Raw genomic sequence first — 12,686 nt, 5'->3', positions numbered from 1 at the left:
GTGTAAGACAGGAGGACAAGCAGAGCAGGGGGCAGGACGAGCGTGAAACAAACCCCTCTGACAGATCAGCAAAGAGGACTTGTGAGTAGACTGCTTCAGCTTGTCATTAATGTGTGTTTAGTGTGTGTGTGAGGAGGAGTCACATCTCAGGGTTTGTGGATTCAGTAGGAAGAGTTTCCTCGCAGGGCAGAGAGGTTTGTTTTGGTAACAGAGGTGAATGTTTAAGCTGACTGAGTTTGACACTAGCTAGCTGCTGACATATGTGTGTGCTGTAAGTACAGTATCTGTGTGTGTGGGTGTGTGCACTCAGCCATCACAGCACATGTTATTCCTCCAGCTGTCTGTCACTAACACGTTCCTGCAGTTTAATGACGATTATCGAGCAAGTGCATCAGTGCCCTCCTACGCTGGCGTCTATGACAGATGTAAATCTTGTATTAGTGGGAGGATGAGGTTCTCTTCGCCCTCCTTGTTTACCAGCATGGCTTTTTATTATGCATGTGGAGAGCCAGAGCTGCTTCCTGTGAAGCGACTGCATCAGGGTTGATTGGCTGACAGAGACACTGCAGCAGCCAGGCAGCTCCTGCAGCATACAGCTGAGTGCCAAGAGGTGCTGCTGTCACCAAGAGATGTCACTGTTTCTGCTCAGAGTGTCACATGAACGGGTGAATCTCTGCAGTAACAAAACACAAACACATTTATCAACATATTGCATCTTTTTTTGAATATTTATTCTGATGCAGCATAACCTATCTTTACTCCCTCTTCTATTCCCCTCCGTCATCTCCCCCCTCTCTCCCCAGCAGCCCCCCTCAGTGCAGATTACCTTTACTCTGTAATTGGCTCATTTTCTCATTTATCTGTCCGACATCGGCGTCAGGAAACACAGCAGGGTTGTGGGAGGATGATTTCCAAGCTGGAGGTGCAGAAATGAGAGGTTGTAGGGAAAAGGTTTGATTGTACCCACATGTGTGTGTCATAAGCTGACGCAGCTGACGTAACAGAGAGGACGTGCGGACCCCCAGCATCCTCTGTTTTCAGAGCATGAACAAGCAGCTAATAGAGGAACAGATGAGGTGGAGGTGAAGAGAGGGAGAAAGGACGAAATGATGTTTGTTTTTTGTGCCAGTGGCTGCTGTTGCCCTACTTGCCGCTGCTGCATGACACAGAACTGTGTTTTTCTGGGGTAAGATCCCAAAATAGCTGCTTTCCCTGCGCTATCCCAGAGTGGTGTGTCAGCTCAGGTAACTCACGCTTACACAAACTCTTTGCTCGTGGACGATCAAGGTCACTGTCCAGGTTATCTCCCCTCCCTCCCTCCCTCCCTCCCTCCCTCTGCGCTCCACCAGGCTCTACTGTATCAGAAGACACAATGTGATACTGTGCTGCACTCTGCTGAGTAGGAGGCAGGCTCATGTGATGTTGGTGGTGGGGGTGAATGGCTGTCATTCATAGAGAGAGCCTGTTTGCTCGTCAGCTGCCCCCTGCTCTGACTTCAGATGCTGATCCTGCCATCAGCTGCTGCCTGGATCCTTCACAGCTGCTCTGCTCTTGTGTTGGAGGAGAGGCACGGTGTTACAGTCCATCTGAGGAAGGACATATGAGCTCCACTAGGTGTTATAAATTAAAATACATTAGTACAAATCCTAGTTTAAGCCTATCACTGAGCTTTCTGTTGGTATTTTAAACAGAGGTTAACTGTGTGAGCAAAGATACGTGAGCAAAGTCATGAATTCACATTCAAGTGAACAGTTACCATTGATGGTAACGTTAGACGAGGTGACCAGGACTTCTGCAGCTTTGACGTTGACACACCTTTAAGTATAAATGAGGCAAATGTCTCAACTTTGAACATTGTTGCTGTCATCTCTATGTCTTCTGGTTTAAGTGACTTTGTAGAGATCAGCAGCTTATACCTCTTTTCGACCAACGCAAACCTGGTTCTAGTTCCGGGCTGGTGCTTGCGCTTGTTCGGAGCTGTTTGAACTTGTGAATCAACTCTGCACCAGTTTGTTTTTCCACCCGCTCAAGCCCATGACGTCACTTCTACGTGACCGCTTTTCCCAGCAGCTCTAGCGTGAACTTTCCCTCACAATAACAACGATGGCGGACAACATAGAATGCTTGCTGGTGTTGCCCCTGGCTTTTTGTAATCACATGAGGTCCCAAAGAGAACTTATCCAACTTTACCAACACTTCTTTGCTACTTGTTGTGCCTTACATGGTCACCGCTCCTGGCCCCTGAGGTAAGCCCCTGTCCCTACTATCTGCCATTATTTCCCCATTCTCAAGACCAGCCTGAACCACACTAACATTTTTACCACAGTGTCAACAGGCAGAAAGGGAATGTGACAGAATAAATGAAGTCTTTTTGAACCTTACCCCTTACTTTAACATCTATTCATCAAACAAATTGATTTATCTATTTTTCAAAGTAAGAAGCAGTTAAAAAGAAAAACACTTGGATTAAGTTCTTCGTAACTTTCTATCACTGGTTTTGCACCATTTGCAGTTTGTTGTCAGTGGGATTTTGTTAAACTTTGCAAAGCTACCCCTGCATGCCACAGCTGACTGTCTGACAGTGTTAATCTCTGCTGGCAGACTGTGGTCGACTCTGCTGTGCTGCTGCTGCAGACTCTGTACTCTTTTAGATCAGTCAGCAGCAGCAGAATGCAGCTCTGACAGGACTGGCCAGAGTGAATGTGCTATGAAAGAGAGGACTTCTGCAGCATGTGCAGGGAAACGGCTCCATGCAGCAAATTTAAGCAGCATCCTGCACCATAACAGTGCACCTTTCAGCTCTTGGCGTTTATTCGATAGGAAAGCCGATGAGAGACAAGAAATGAAGGCGGGACAGACCAGGAGTCCAACCTGCATCCACTATGACAAGGACTGTAGCCTCTGTACATGGGGCGCCTGCTCTACCAACTGAGCTAAACCAGCGCCTCATAAATGTTCATGTTAAACTTTTAATTCCACTAAGTAGTGTCCCTGAGGTGATAAGTGAGAGGAGGTAGAAAGATAGTTTTTCAATCCATTAACATGGAGTGTGAGGAAAAATAAGAAGGGTGACAAATCATAGAGGATGTGAAGGAGTGCATGTGTTTTTATGCATGTGTCCATCGTATTCATGCATGTATTTGTCCTGTAATTACATTCCTCTTACCTGTTTTACATTTGAAGAGCTTCAGATGCTTCAGATGTGTTTGGTTGGTTCACTGTCCGCACAATGATCAGCTGATAATCCTGTTAAGCTATTTGCCTGAAAGGCTTTGTTTTGACGGGCAGATGGACTCTGTGGGGTGTGTTCTGTCTGGTCTGACTGTTGTTCACCTGATCAGTGTTGTTGAGTATGTTACATCACATGTAATTAGTGTTGTCTGATCTAAAGAAGGGGCTCCTGTTAAAGATGTATTTGATAAGGTGACTTGTGTAAGAAGAACATGGAAAGTGTTTTTACTGCTGGAGCACACAGAGTATGATTAATGTGATCCCTGGTGATATGGAAAGCTGTGACTAAACACTGGTCTATAAATAACCTGAGAACATGTGTCTGTATCTGCTGGCACTGATGGAACAACCACAGGATCCAAAACACTTTGGAGTCCATTTTGAGACACAGTTAGAAACATGCTCCACATCTCTGTCCATCTTTCAAAGTCATTGCATCCAGCAACTCGCAACCGATCGTAAACAACAGCTGAACTCCAAACTGATTGTTCTCATGTGCAGTGGATTATTTTTGGTCTGCTCATGTTTTATGAAACCTCTATCCAGTGTAACAGTCAGTCCTGTTGTTGCCTTTGTGTCCTCCTGAGGACATGAAGCTGAGTTTAGCTAACCTCATCAGCAGACGTCAGCAAAACGCTCTGTGCTGCTCTCAGCAAACAATAAAGGAACACAGGAAACTGTCAGGTTTCAAATCTTGGAAGCAAGCTGCTTCTGCTCCTACTGTAAATCCTCTGACTGCAGCCCTGAATCAACGACTATTTACTTTGTACTCTACAGGACTTTGGTCACATCCTGTGGTTAATAAAACAGGAATGTAACTGTCCGATGAAAACACCAAAGCTCCCTCAGGTGGGTCCAGTCCACAGCAGAACAAATTCTTAAAAAGTCAACAAGGGGAGCTCTAAAAGTTCTGGCTTCACTCTGGATGTCTGTTAGCTGATTTCATTTGTTATACAGTCTATGGTCCTGACTCTCAAAATCTTGCAAAAATCCCTCAAAGTCAAAGCAACTTAAGAGTAAACAAACATGGTGGACGATGAGCAGGAAGAATTGGTGATAATCCACATGCATGCTCGGCTGTCTTCTGCGTTCCCCTAACACAACAGGATATTGTCTTGTAATTATTGAACATGGGTACTTAAAATTTGAAACAGTGCATCCACGATATTCTACAGACTGGGGAAGTAAAATCACACTCCAAGAAAATCTGATGGGATCATCTTTAGAATCATCAGAAAATCAGGGCGATCAGGCCTGCAATTGTCCTCATGATAGTAGCCTCGCCTCTTACACACTGCATCTCTGCAACTCTGCTGGAACGCTGAAGCTACACATTGCACCCTGAAAACCGTGTAATATGGCTTCACAGTGTGATTACACATTTTATCACAGGGTTGCAGAAAAATGAGAGGCTTGTTAACACACAGTAGGAGCACCACATAGACACACACTCCGACATGCATGTACACACAGAGCTGTTCCGCCCTGCCTGCTCCGACGCTACACATCACCACCTTCTTCCTCCCTTTTCACCTCTGTTACTACCTCCGAGGGAGGATCAGAGGTGGAACGACTTTGCTGCACCATTACACCTCTGTCCGTTACACATCACAGAAGAAGTGTAACAGGGGCGTACATATTCTGCCTGGGAGGCAAGAGGCAAGTTTGTAAGAGTATAGGGTGGTGTGTACCCCGCTTTATGAAGGACACCCTGAGGAGAGCGTTACACATCCGAGTTACAAAGTCAAGTATGAATGAGTGATTGATTTATTTTATTTCAGTCACAAAAGTCTGCAATCTGTGTAAATATTCACCCTACAAAATATACAATACATCATCTACAATGTCTATACTGCTCTACTTCACACACTAACATCCACACACAGTCCAGCAAGGGAACTATCTGACGCACAAGGCTTATTTCTGCCAGTCGTATAAAATCAATAATGCAAGCCATGACATCATCAGTACAGAAAAGATAATAACAGAGCAGATTTACTCTAATTTATATATCTTAATCCTCAATTATTTTATGTTGTAACTGTCAGTTAGTTTGCAATTAAACCACAATTCCAGCTTCAAATGTAGTGAACCTGCTCCCCTCCAGCTACTAGCCCAAATTCCAACCTTGGTCTGTGATGGGACTTAAACTGTGACCCTTCAGTGAACCCAAGTCTCTCCAGACTGAGGTGCTACTGCCCTAAAAATAAGACAACATGTTTATAAGATTACAGTTTAAAGAAACTAACAATCATCTTTGTCTCAGGTATAAACAGCTTTTATTTAAACATCCTGATGTTTAAATATGAGCTGTACGCTCTCTGGGAACATGTGGGCACCATATGATCACATCTAACATCTGTATCAGGTCTCTGTCTAAACACAGACGCAACATCCAAGACATTCTTACCCTCACAAACAGTTATGACTCAGAACAAAATCCATGACTGTGACCTTACACAATGCCTGGTTTGAGAGTGATGGAGCGTGCAGTAAACAAAGTCAAAAAAGGAAAAAGAAAGGTACGAAGCTGGAGCAGTTTTTCCTCTCTGAGGCCGTGCTGTTTCCCAGAGACTGAGTTTTCTGTAGTTGTTTCGATCACGGTGGAGCTGACTGTAGGAGAAACAAATGTCTTTGTGTTTCCTGCTACCTGCTTGTCTCCTGCTTACACCTCATTTTGCTAGTGTTGGAGGTTTGGGTGACATTTGGTAGAAAAGACATAAGAGGGCTGTATGGCCTGGAGAGATGAGAGGAGAGGTCCAAGTTTGGAACTTTATATTTGAATAATAAAAATGTTGCCAAAGACTTCCTGTCCTATTCAGACGATATTATTTCCTAAAGTCTACCTGGTTACTCTATATCTAAAGTTCAGTTTCCACCAAAAGTATGTGGGACTTTTGTTTCCAGGAGCTCCATTTGAAGGGACTTAAAGGTTCCTCTTGCATGTTGTTGTCTGTGTTTCCAGAAAGGTCTGCAAACCCCTGAAGGTTAGATAAAATGAGTCTCCTGACGCAAGGAAAAGCCACATTTGTTCTCCATCAGTCAGAAATGTATCGCACTGAAGACTTTCCTAAAATAATGTCTTGCTTATATAGATCCTGGTCCCTGTGCTGGTAACTTGCAGAGTTCCTCTTGAAGTCTCCCATCCTCAAAGAAAATTCCTGAAGTGTAAACGATGCTTTAAACTTCTGGATGTAACTCAGTTTGACATGAGAACAAGAACCTCTCACGGCCTCCCAGGAATCCAAAACTCGTTAGCTTAACAGTAAAATCCTCTTCTCCTGGCTGCCAAACTTTGGTGAGACTTCTTATGAATATTAGGAGCTGAGACCTGCTTGTAATCCAAAGCCTGTTTCTGTAACTGATTCTCTGCCAAAACCAACCAAACTCAAATCTGAAAGCTCCAGGATAAGAGCTAATGTTGCTGCTAAATTTGTAAACCCTTGATGTTTCTTCCTCATTGCCTTAACAAGAGCTCACCAGTCCTAATCAGGTGTCTACTGCAACACAAACCCTCAGCCTAACTGCCCCTGACCTCAGTCAGTCCTGACTGTGACCCTTCCCAAACCAAACCCTACAGCAAGACACAAACAGACTGTGACTTAACAATCTGACACATATTTGGAGTGTGCATCCAGCAGCAGTTAGTTCAGGTCAGCTCCGGGGGTCACACCAATGCTGGTATGAAAATAAAATTGTTTATGATTCTGCAGAATTATTTTATGGTTTAGGGAGCACATAAAAGTTTGAGTATGATGACCGTGAGTCTGTGTTTCCCACCAAGCATAGCCAAAGCAACCATACTACAATAAATCTCTGTTTTCACATGTTTTATATTTATAATAGGTCACTTATGTGTTATTAAAGAGGTGTCTTTCAGCTCTGGAAGGTTATCATTTCAACCAGCTCGCTGTTTCTGGGTTGGTGGTTGAGACCAAAACCAGAGTCAAAAGGTGAGTTAATTTTGCACATTTACAAACAAATGTGAATGTCTCTTGCTTTATGCCTTCTGGATGTGTAAATGGGAACTTGTTTGCTTGATGATTAGCTATGCCAAATTAGGTGATGTGGAGATTAAGTCTAGGTCTACTGCCCCAAAAGTGTCCAAAAAACATGCATTTAATGCATTTTTCATCACAATTCACAATAGGTCAGAGAGTCAGAGGAAGTCTTGGCACTGATTTTCAAAGACGACAAACTCAACATGCTATTACTCTGAATAATGGAGGACAATACGTTATGTTTTTTATGGCAGAAAAGTTTTATAAATTTATGTATTAAAAATGAGTTTTTGTGTAGGGTGTAAGTATATTTCTGATTTTGTTTTTCAGCAGGGCCTGTTTCCACTAACTGTTTTTTTGTACTAGAAGCACCTGTTTTCTAAAACTCAATGAAGTTCAGCAGCGTGTTTACGTGGACAACTTGAAATTGGCACGACAGCCTGATCAGAGTAAAAATGCTTCTTGTAAACATCTCATTCAAAACAGATTTTGCTCATTTGGAAAGAAAACGTTAGTCAGATCAGGAGGGATTGTTTACTCCATTTGATATCTTGATCATAAGCTTTGTGAACCCTCGATCCTATTGTTTCCTCCTGGTTGGGGTAAAGCTATTCTTAATGTGCACATCTGCCTTTTGTTATTGCCAGATTTAAAGGAAACATGAAGGGAGCAGAACAAACTGATCTGTGCTTTTTTTACTGGAAACTTTAAAAGAACTCAGGATATTGAACGTGTCAGTGGAAATAAACACTTAACCACTGTACTTGTTGCAATGACAATAAAGATCTATCTATCTATCTATCTATCTATCTATCTATCTATCTATCTATCTATCTATCTATCTATCTATCTATCTATCTATCTGAAATTTAAGTTGTGGGAGATGCAAACATCGCAGTCAGTGGACACAGACCCTCACTCTTACTGTCATTCAAGTGACTATGAATGAGTGTTAGCTTGTATGTGAAGTCAGTTAGCATGGAGTACAGATCAGAAGCTTGCAGATCAGAGATCATAACAGGACTCTCCATCACTGAACTGTGAGGAGAGTGAGAAGGAGTGAGTTACACGCCTCATCAGATACAGCCGGCCATGAGGTGTGTGTAGCGTGGGGTCACGCTGCCTGTCAGGCGTTCATAAATAGATGTTTGCACAGATGAATCATGTCAACACACACATGCTCAGAGACAGGAGGGAGTCCAAACCTGACTTAAGTCTTCAGAGCAGCTGTCTGGGTCTTCTTCTCAATCCCTCCAGGATCGGCTTTCAGAGAGACAGAGAGTCAGTCTCACAAAAAATACAGTCACCAAGAAATCAAACATCACCTTCACTTGTTTTACTGCTGCAACAATAACGTAGGTGCCCCGGTAAAGAGCCAATGATATCAAAAAGGTTATGTAAACAAGAATGAGTAAGCTCATGCTGCAACTTTTAAAGATAGAGTTTGGGGGAATTTTCAGTTCACATAAAATACATCAGGTTTGAGAACGCAAAATGAATTACTTTTTTTTTTTAAATCAAAAGATGAAATCACATACAACAAAAAAAATACAAGGATTAAAAAAAACTGGGAAAAAAAACTTCCCCCCTCTGTGTAGCTGTTTGGTGCAAATTGCTAACTCCCTTACAAGAAGATATGATGCATGATACATGGCACATGATAACGATAAAATCGCGATACTATGTTGGTTAGATCCATAATGTTACAATGCACGTTTTCAGAAACATGCTTGTTCACAGTTAAAGTTTTGCTCTGGACACTGGGTTGGATACTGAGATAATAGATAGAGTGCAAGACAAATATATGACATTACATCGCAATATCTGATTCACTAAAAAACAACAAAATGCCCCCTAAAAGGGCATTTCAAGGTAGCATTATTCATTTAAAAGTACTGTCATCTTTGTGACTTTCACAGCGTGGTTTTGATGTCATATCCTGCCTACAGATTTCCCCCCCCTGACTTCACAGTGTGGGGGAAACGTGTGACAAAGACGCTTTGGAACATTTTGAAATGCAGGAGTGCACATGCGGAAGAAACTTATGAGACTATTCTCAAACTCTGAAATATGATAAGTGTGACTTCACTCAAACAAACAATAACATGGTTCATAATGTGAGGGTGTGAACAGGATACAGTTGGTGCTTTTCTGCTTGTATTACTTTGAGGTTTGTCTCCTCTGCCCTGTAAGCTTATTTTGTGGATTATTTAATGCATGTCATCTTATTAACTTTGTAAGAAAGAAAAAGTCTGATCAACTAAATAAATGGGTAAATAAATGTATAAAGACATGATCTGACATTAGCAATAAATAACTGAACACGCTGTCAACAAGTGCTCAAACAAACCTGTCCACAGTCCAGAGTGTTACACACAAAGAAACTGGAACCATCAATGATCAACGTTTGATGTTGTCTTCATCCTTACACTTTCATCCCTTTAAATATTTATCTCCACAGCCTTTTTACATCAGTTTGTAATTATGTTATCTGCAGGCTTTTCATCTTCTTGATTGAAAATGACACTTTTCTCATGTTGGACGCGGTTTCTTCATCACAACGGCACCAAACAAACACTGATGTAACCTAGTAACCATCTTAACATGACACAATCCTCTGACTCATGGGTAACCTTTGCAGGGGAGGGTTCTGTTGTGAGAATGACGACTGTGGCGATGAAGAAAGCCTGTGTGACTCTGTGTGTGAGATTCCAGCTGGGCACTCATGCAGGTTGGACTCCACAGGGATGGACAGAGTGTGTGTGTGTGTGTGTGTGTGTGTGTGTGTGTGTGTGTGTGTGTGTGTGTGTGTATGTGTGTGTGTGTGTGTGTGTGTGTGTGTGTGTGTGTGTGTGTGTGTGTGTGTGTGAGCAGCATAGAGTTCATGCTGTTTTAACAATCCACTTCCCTGGGCCGGTCCAGCCCTGGCCTCTGTGTCTCCTGGGTTGTGGGACTCATCCTGGCCACAGATGTGTTCTGTGTACAGTCCTGTTCAGTGCGGTTGCAGACTCTGGGTGTGGTTGCTTTCTGTTTTATTTTGGCTTCAGTGGATTTTTCCTCAGCGAGAGGAGCGAGGGTTCATTTCAGGCCACAGCACCGAGCTGTCTGCTCCCATACTTCCCTACCTTCCTTTCTCCAAACTGCTCTTTAAGTTTTAAATACTTCACTGAACTCTTTTATCCGGAGCTACTTCTCATAGTCAGAGAGAAACATTTATCTGATTACACAGACCGATGCCCTCACCATGAAAACAACAGATTTCTGAGCTGTGTAGGTGAGAGAGGAAAGAAGCTGTGACACTGGGAATCTCTAGCATTTAATCTGAGAAAACAGCCCCAGGAAATCAACAGAGAGTAAAACAACCATTTTATGGTGAGAGTTCAATGAAATCGATATATATAGAGGTAGCAGCAGACATAATAACATTTTGTGACATGGTTGTGTTGAGTACTTTATTCTGATTGAATAGCATACTTGCACACTGATAATAATACTATAATACATGTTATTTACATGGCACTACAAAATACTTTTTGCATGACCAGCTGTTCTCACACTTGCATCTCATAGCCCCACTCTTTTTGACCAGCAACAGGTAGCTAACTGGTTAACTATCAAACTATCAAACATAGCTAGCATCAAGTAGCTCATCCACCATCCCAACCATTTTAAAGATACTTTCAAGATTCAAGGTGTCTTTTTCAACATCTGTGTTTCTCGCTAATTCAATGTGACCAAATACCATTATGTGTTGAGTTGTGTATGATGCACCTGTTGCATCATCTATGAGTAGTTGGTTGCAGTACAACACAGCATGGTCTCAGCAGATGTCTGTCTAACATGAGTCTGGTCCTGCTCAAGGTTTCTGCCTGTTAAATTAAGTTTGTCCTTGCCACTGTAACTTGCTAAATGCTGCAAAGTGCTCTGCTCATTGTGGATTAAGATGAGATCAGACTGAGTCCTGTCTGTAAGATGGGACTGGATCTTATCCTGTCTTGATGTTGGGTCTTTGTTAATAATATTACTTAGAGTACGGTCTAGACCTCTGAGATAACTTCGTCTTGAGATAACATTTATTGTGAATGTGTGCTATATAGATTAAGATTGATTGATTTGTTGGACACATTTGAGCTAGGCTTCAGAACGGGGCAGCCTTCAAATGCACCTCTGAGCGGGATGTACACCAGGACTCAGCTTAACTAGTCCTAGATATGCAGGAGAGTTATAAGACAGACACACATACACAAAAAAACTTGGGCTACAGATTGATCTACAATCTACAATTGAAAAAAGTGTGTAGAGTTAGCTCTAAACAGAGCACAGTATGGGAAATGACAGTGTTTGAGGACTGATGGATGGGAAAGAAAATGTCTCAGACTCTGACAGAGATGAGGCAGAGAAACTCAATCTGGTGCTGCTCTGATTCATGCACTTCTGTGGAAATGTCAGTGGAAATGTTCAATTTAATGTGAGTAATAACAGCTAAGTTTGGCTCCCTTTAAAAAATGTTGAACTAGTCAGTTTAATACAAGCTTCATGTACAAGACAAGCTGCTGACAGGGCCGCTCTCCCAGAGTGCAAAGATGCCACTGAAACCCGTGAAATCACACCACAGCAGAGCTGACTGCAGGATTTAGAGATACCCGACTTTCTGCTCCACACCCTCATTAGACCACAAAATGATGGGATGCCTGCTCCGGCTGAGATGAGTGTTTTTCTTTTGGGTGACTTCCAGCGTGTATACAGAACATATACACTGTAATTATGATGTAGTGCTTTCAATCAGCATGGCAGAGGAGCTACTCTTTGATCAGTGAAGTTTAATAAATTAAACTATAAGAGGAAAAGTGTTGGTGTTATTTAATACACATGAAGTGAAGGTTATAAAGACTGAGCTAACCTCTCCTTTGCTCTCTTGATGAAAAGTTCTGTGTTTTACTGAAACACACACACACACACACACACACACACACACACACACACACACACACACGCACACACATACAGACACACACACAAAAACAGATCCAGGGGGCTTGTAAAAGCTCTGTCCAAGCTTAACTGAATTTCATAGTCCAGTGGGATGACGTAAAAAGACTTGTTTCATCTTATAATGGATAATATTTTTTGTTCATTCGTGCACTGAAGAGATAACAGTCCATTTGTTTGCCCTTTATTCACACATGCACAAAACACCTGAAAATCCTTCAAATATTTAGGGATGGGCTACATATGTGAATACAGAACAGAAATAGGCAACATTCTGTTTGCATTGCATCAGTAATGACTGTTATTAGAGGCACACTGTCTTTCTGTGAATCCTCTGTTGATCAATCCTCTGTCAGGGAACGATATTAAAAAAGAGATGTTGATAAGACACTTTAAGTGCATGCACATTATCCCTGTGAGGTTTTGATGATCCCTTTCCTCCGTCTTACCTCAAACATGCTCGTT

The 12,686-nt window shown here is 42.2% G+C and overlaps 1 protein-coding gene across 1 annotated transcript in view; it reads left to right on the top strand.

Annotated features, from left to right (window-relative positions):
- The window catches only part of mical3a (microtubule associated monooxygenase, calponin and LIM domain containing 3a), a 136,281-nt gene continuing 123,595 nt past the window's right edge, over window positions 1-12,686 (top strand). Inside the window, exon 1 of the mRNA XM_034685261.1 lies at window positions 1-81. The gene's annotated coding sequence lies outside the window, so the exon portion shown is untranslated. The remainder of the gene's footprint in view (window positions 82-12,686) is intronic.

This window comes from Notolabrus celidotus, chromosome 6 (assembly GCF_009762535.1).
Source record: "Notolabrus celidotus isolate fNotCel1 chromosome 6, fNotCel1.pri, whole genome shotgun sequence".
In the NCBI taxonomy this organism is placed as follows: domain Eukaryota; kingdom Metazoa; phylum Chordata; class Actinopteri; order Labriformes; family Labridae; genus Notolabrus; species Notolabrus celidotus.
The sequence above is the reverse complement of the archived record's forward strand: the minus strand, read 5'-3'. Positions and strand labels throughout refer to the sequence as shown.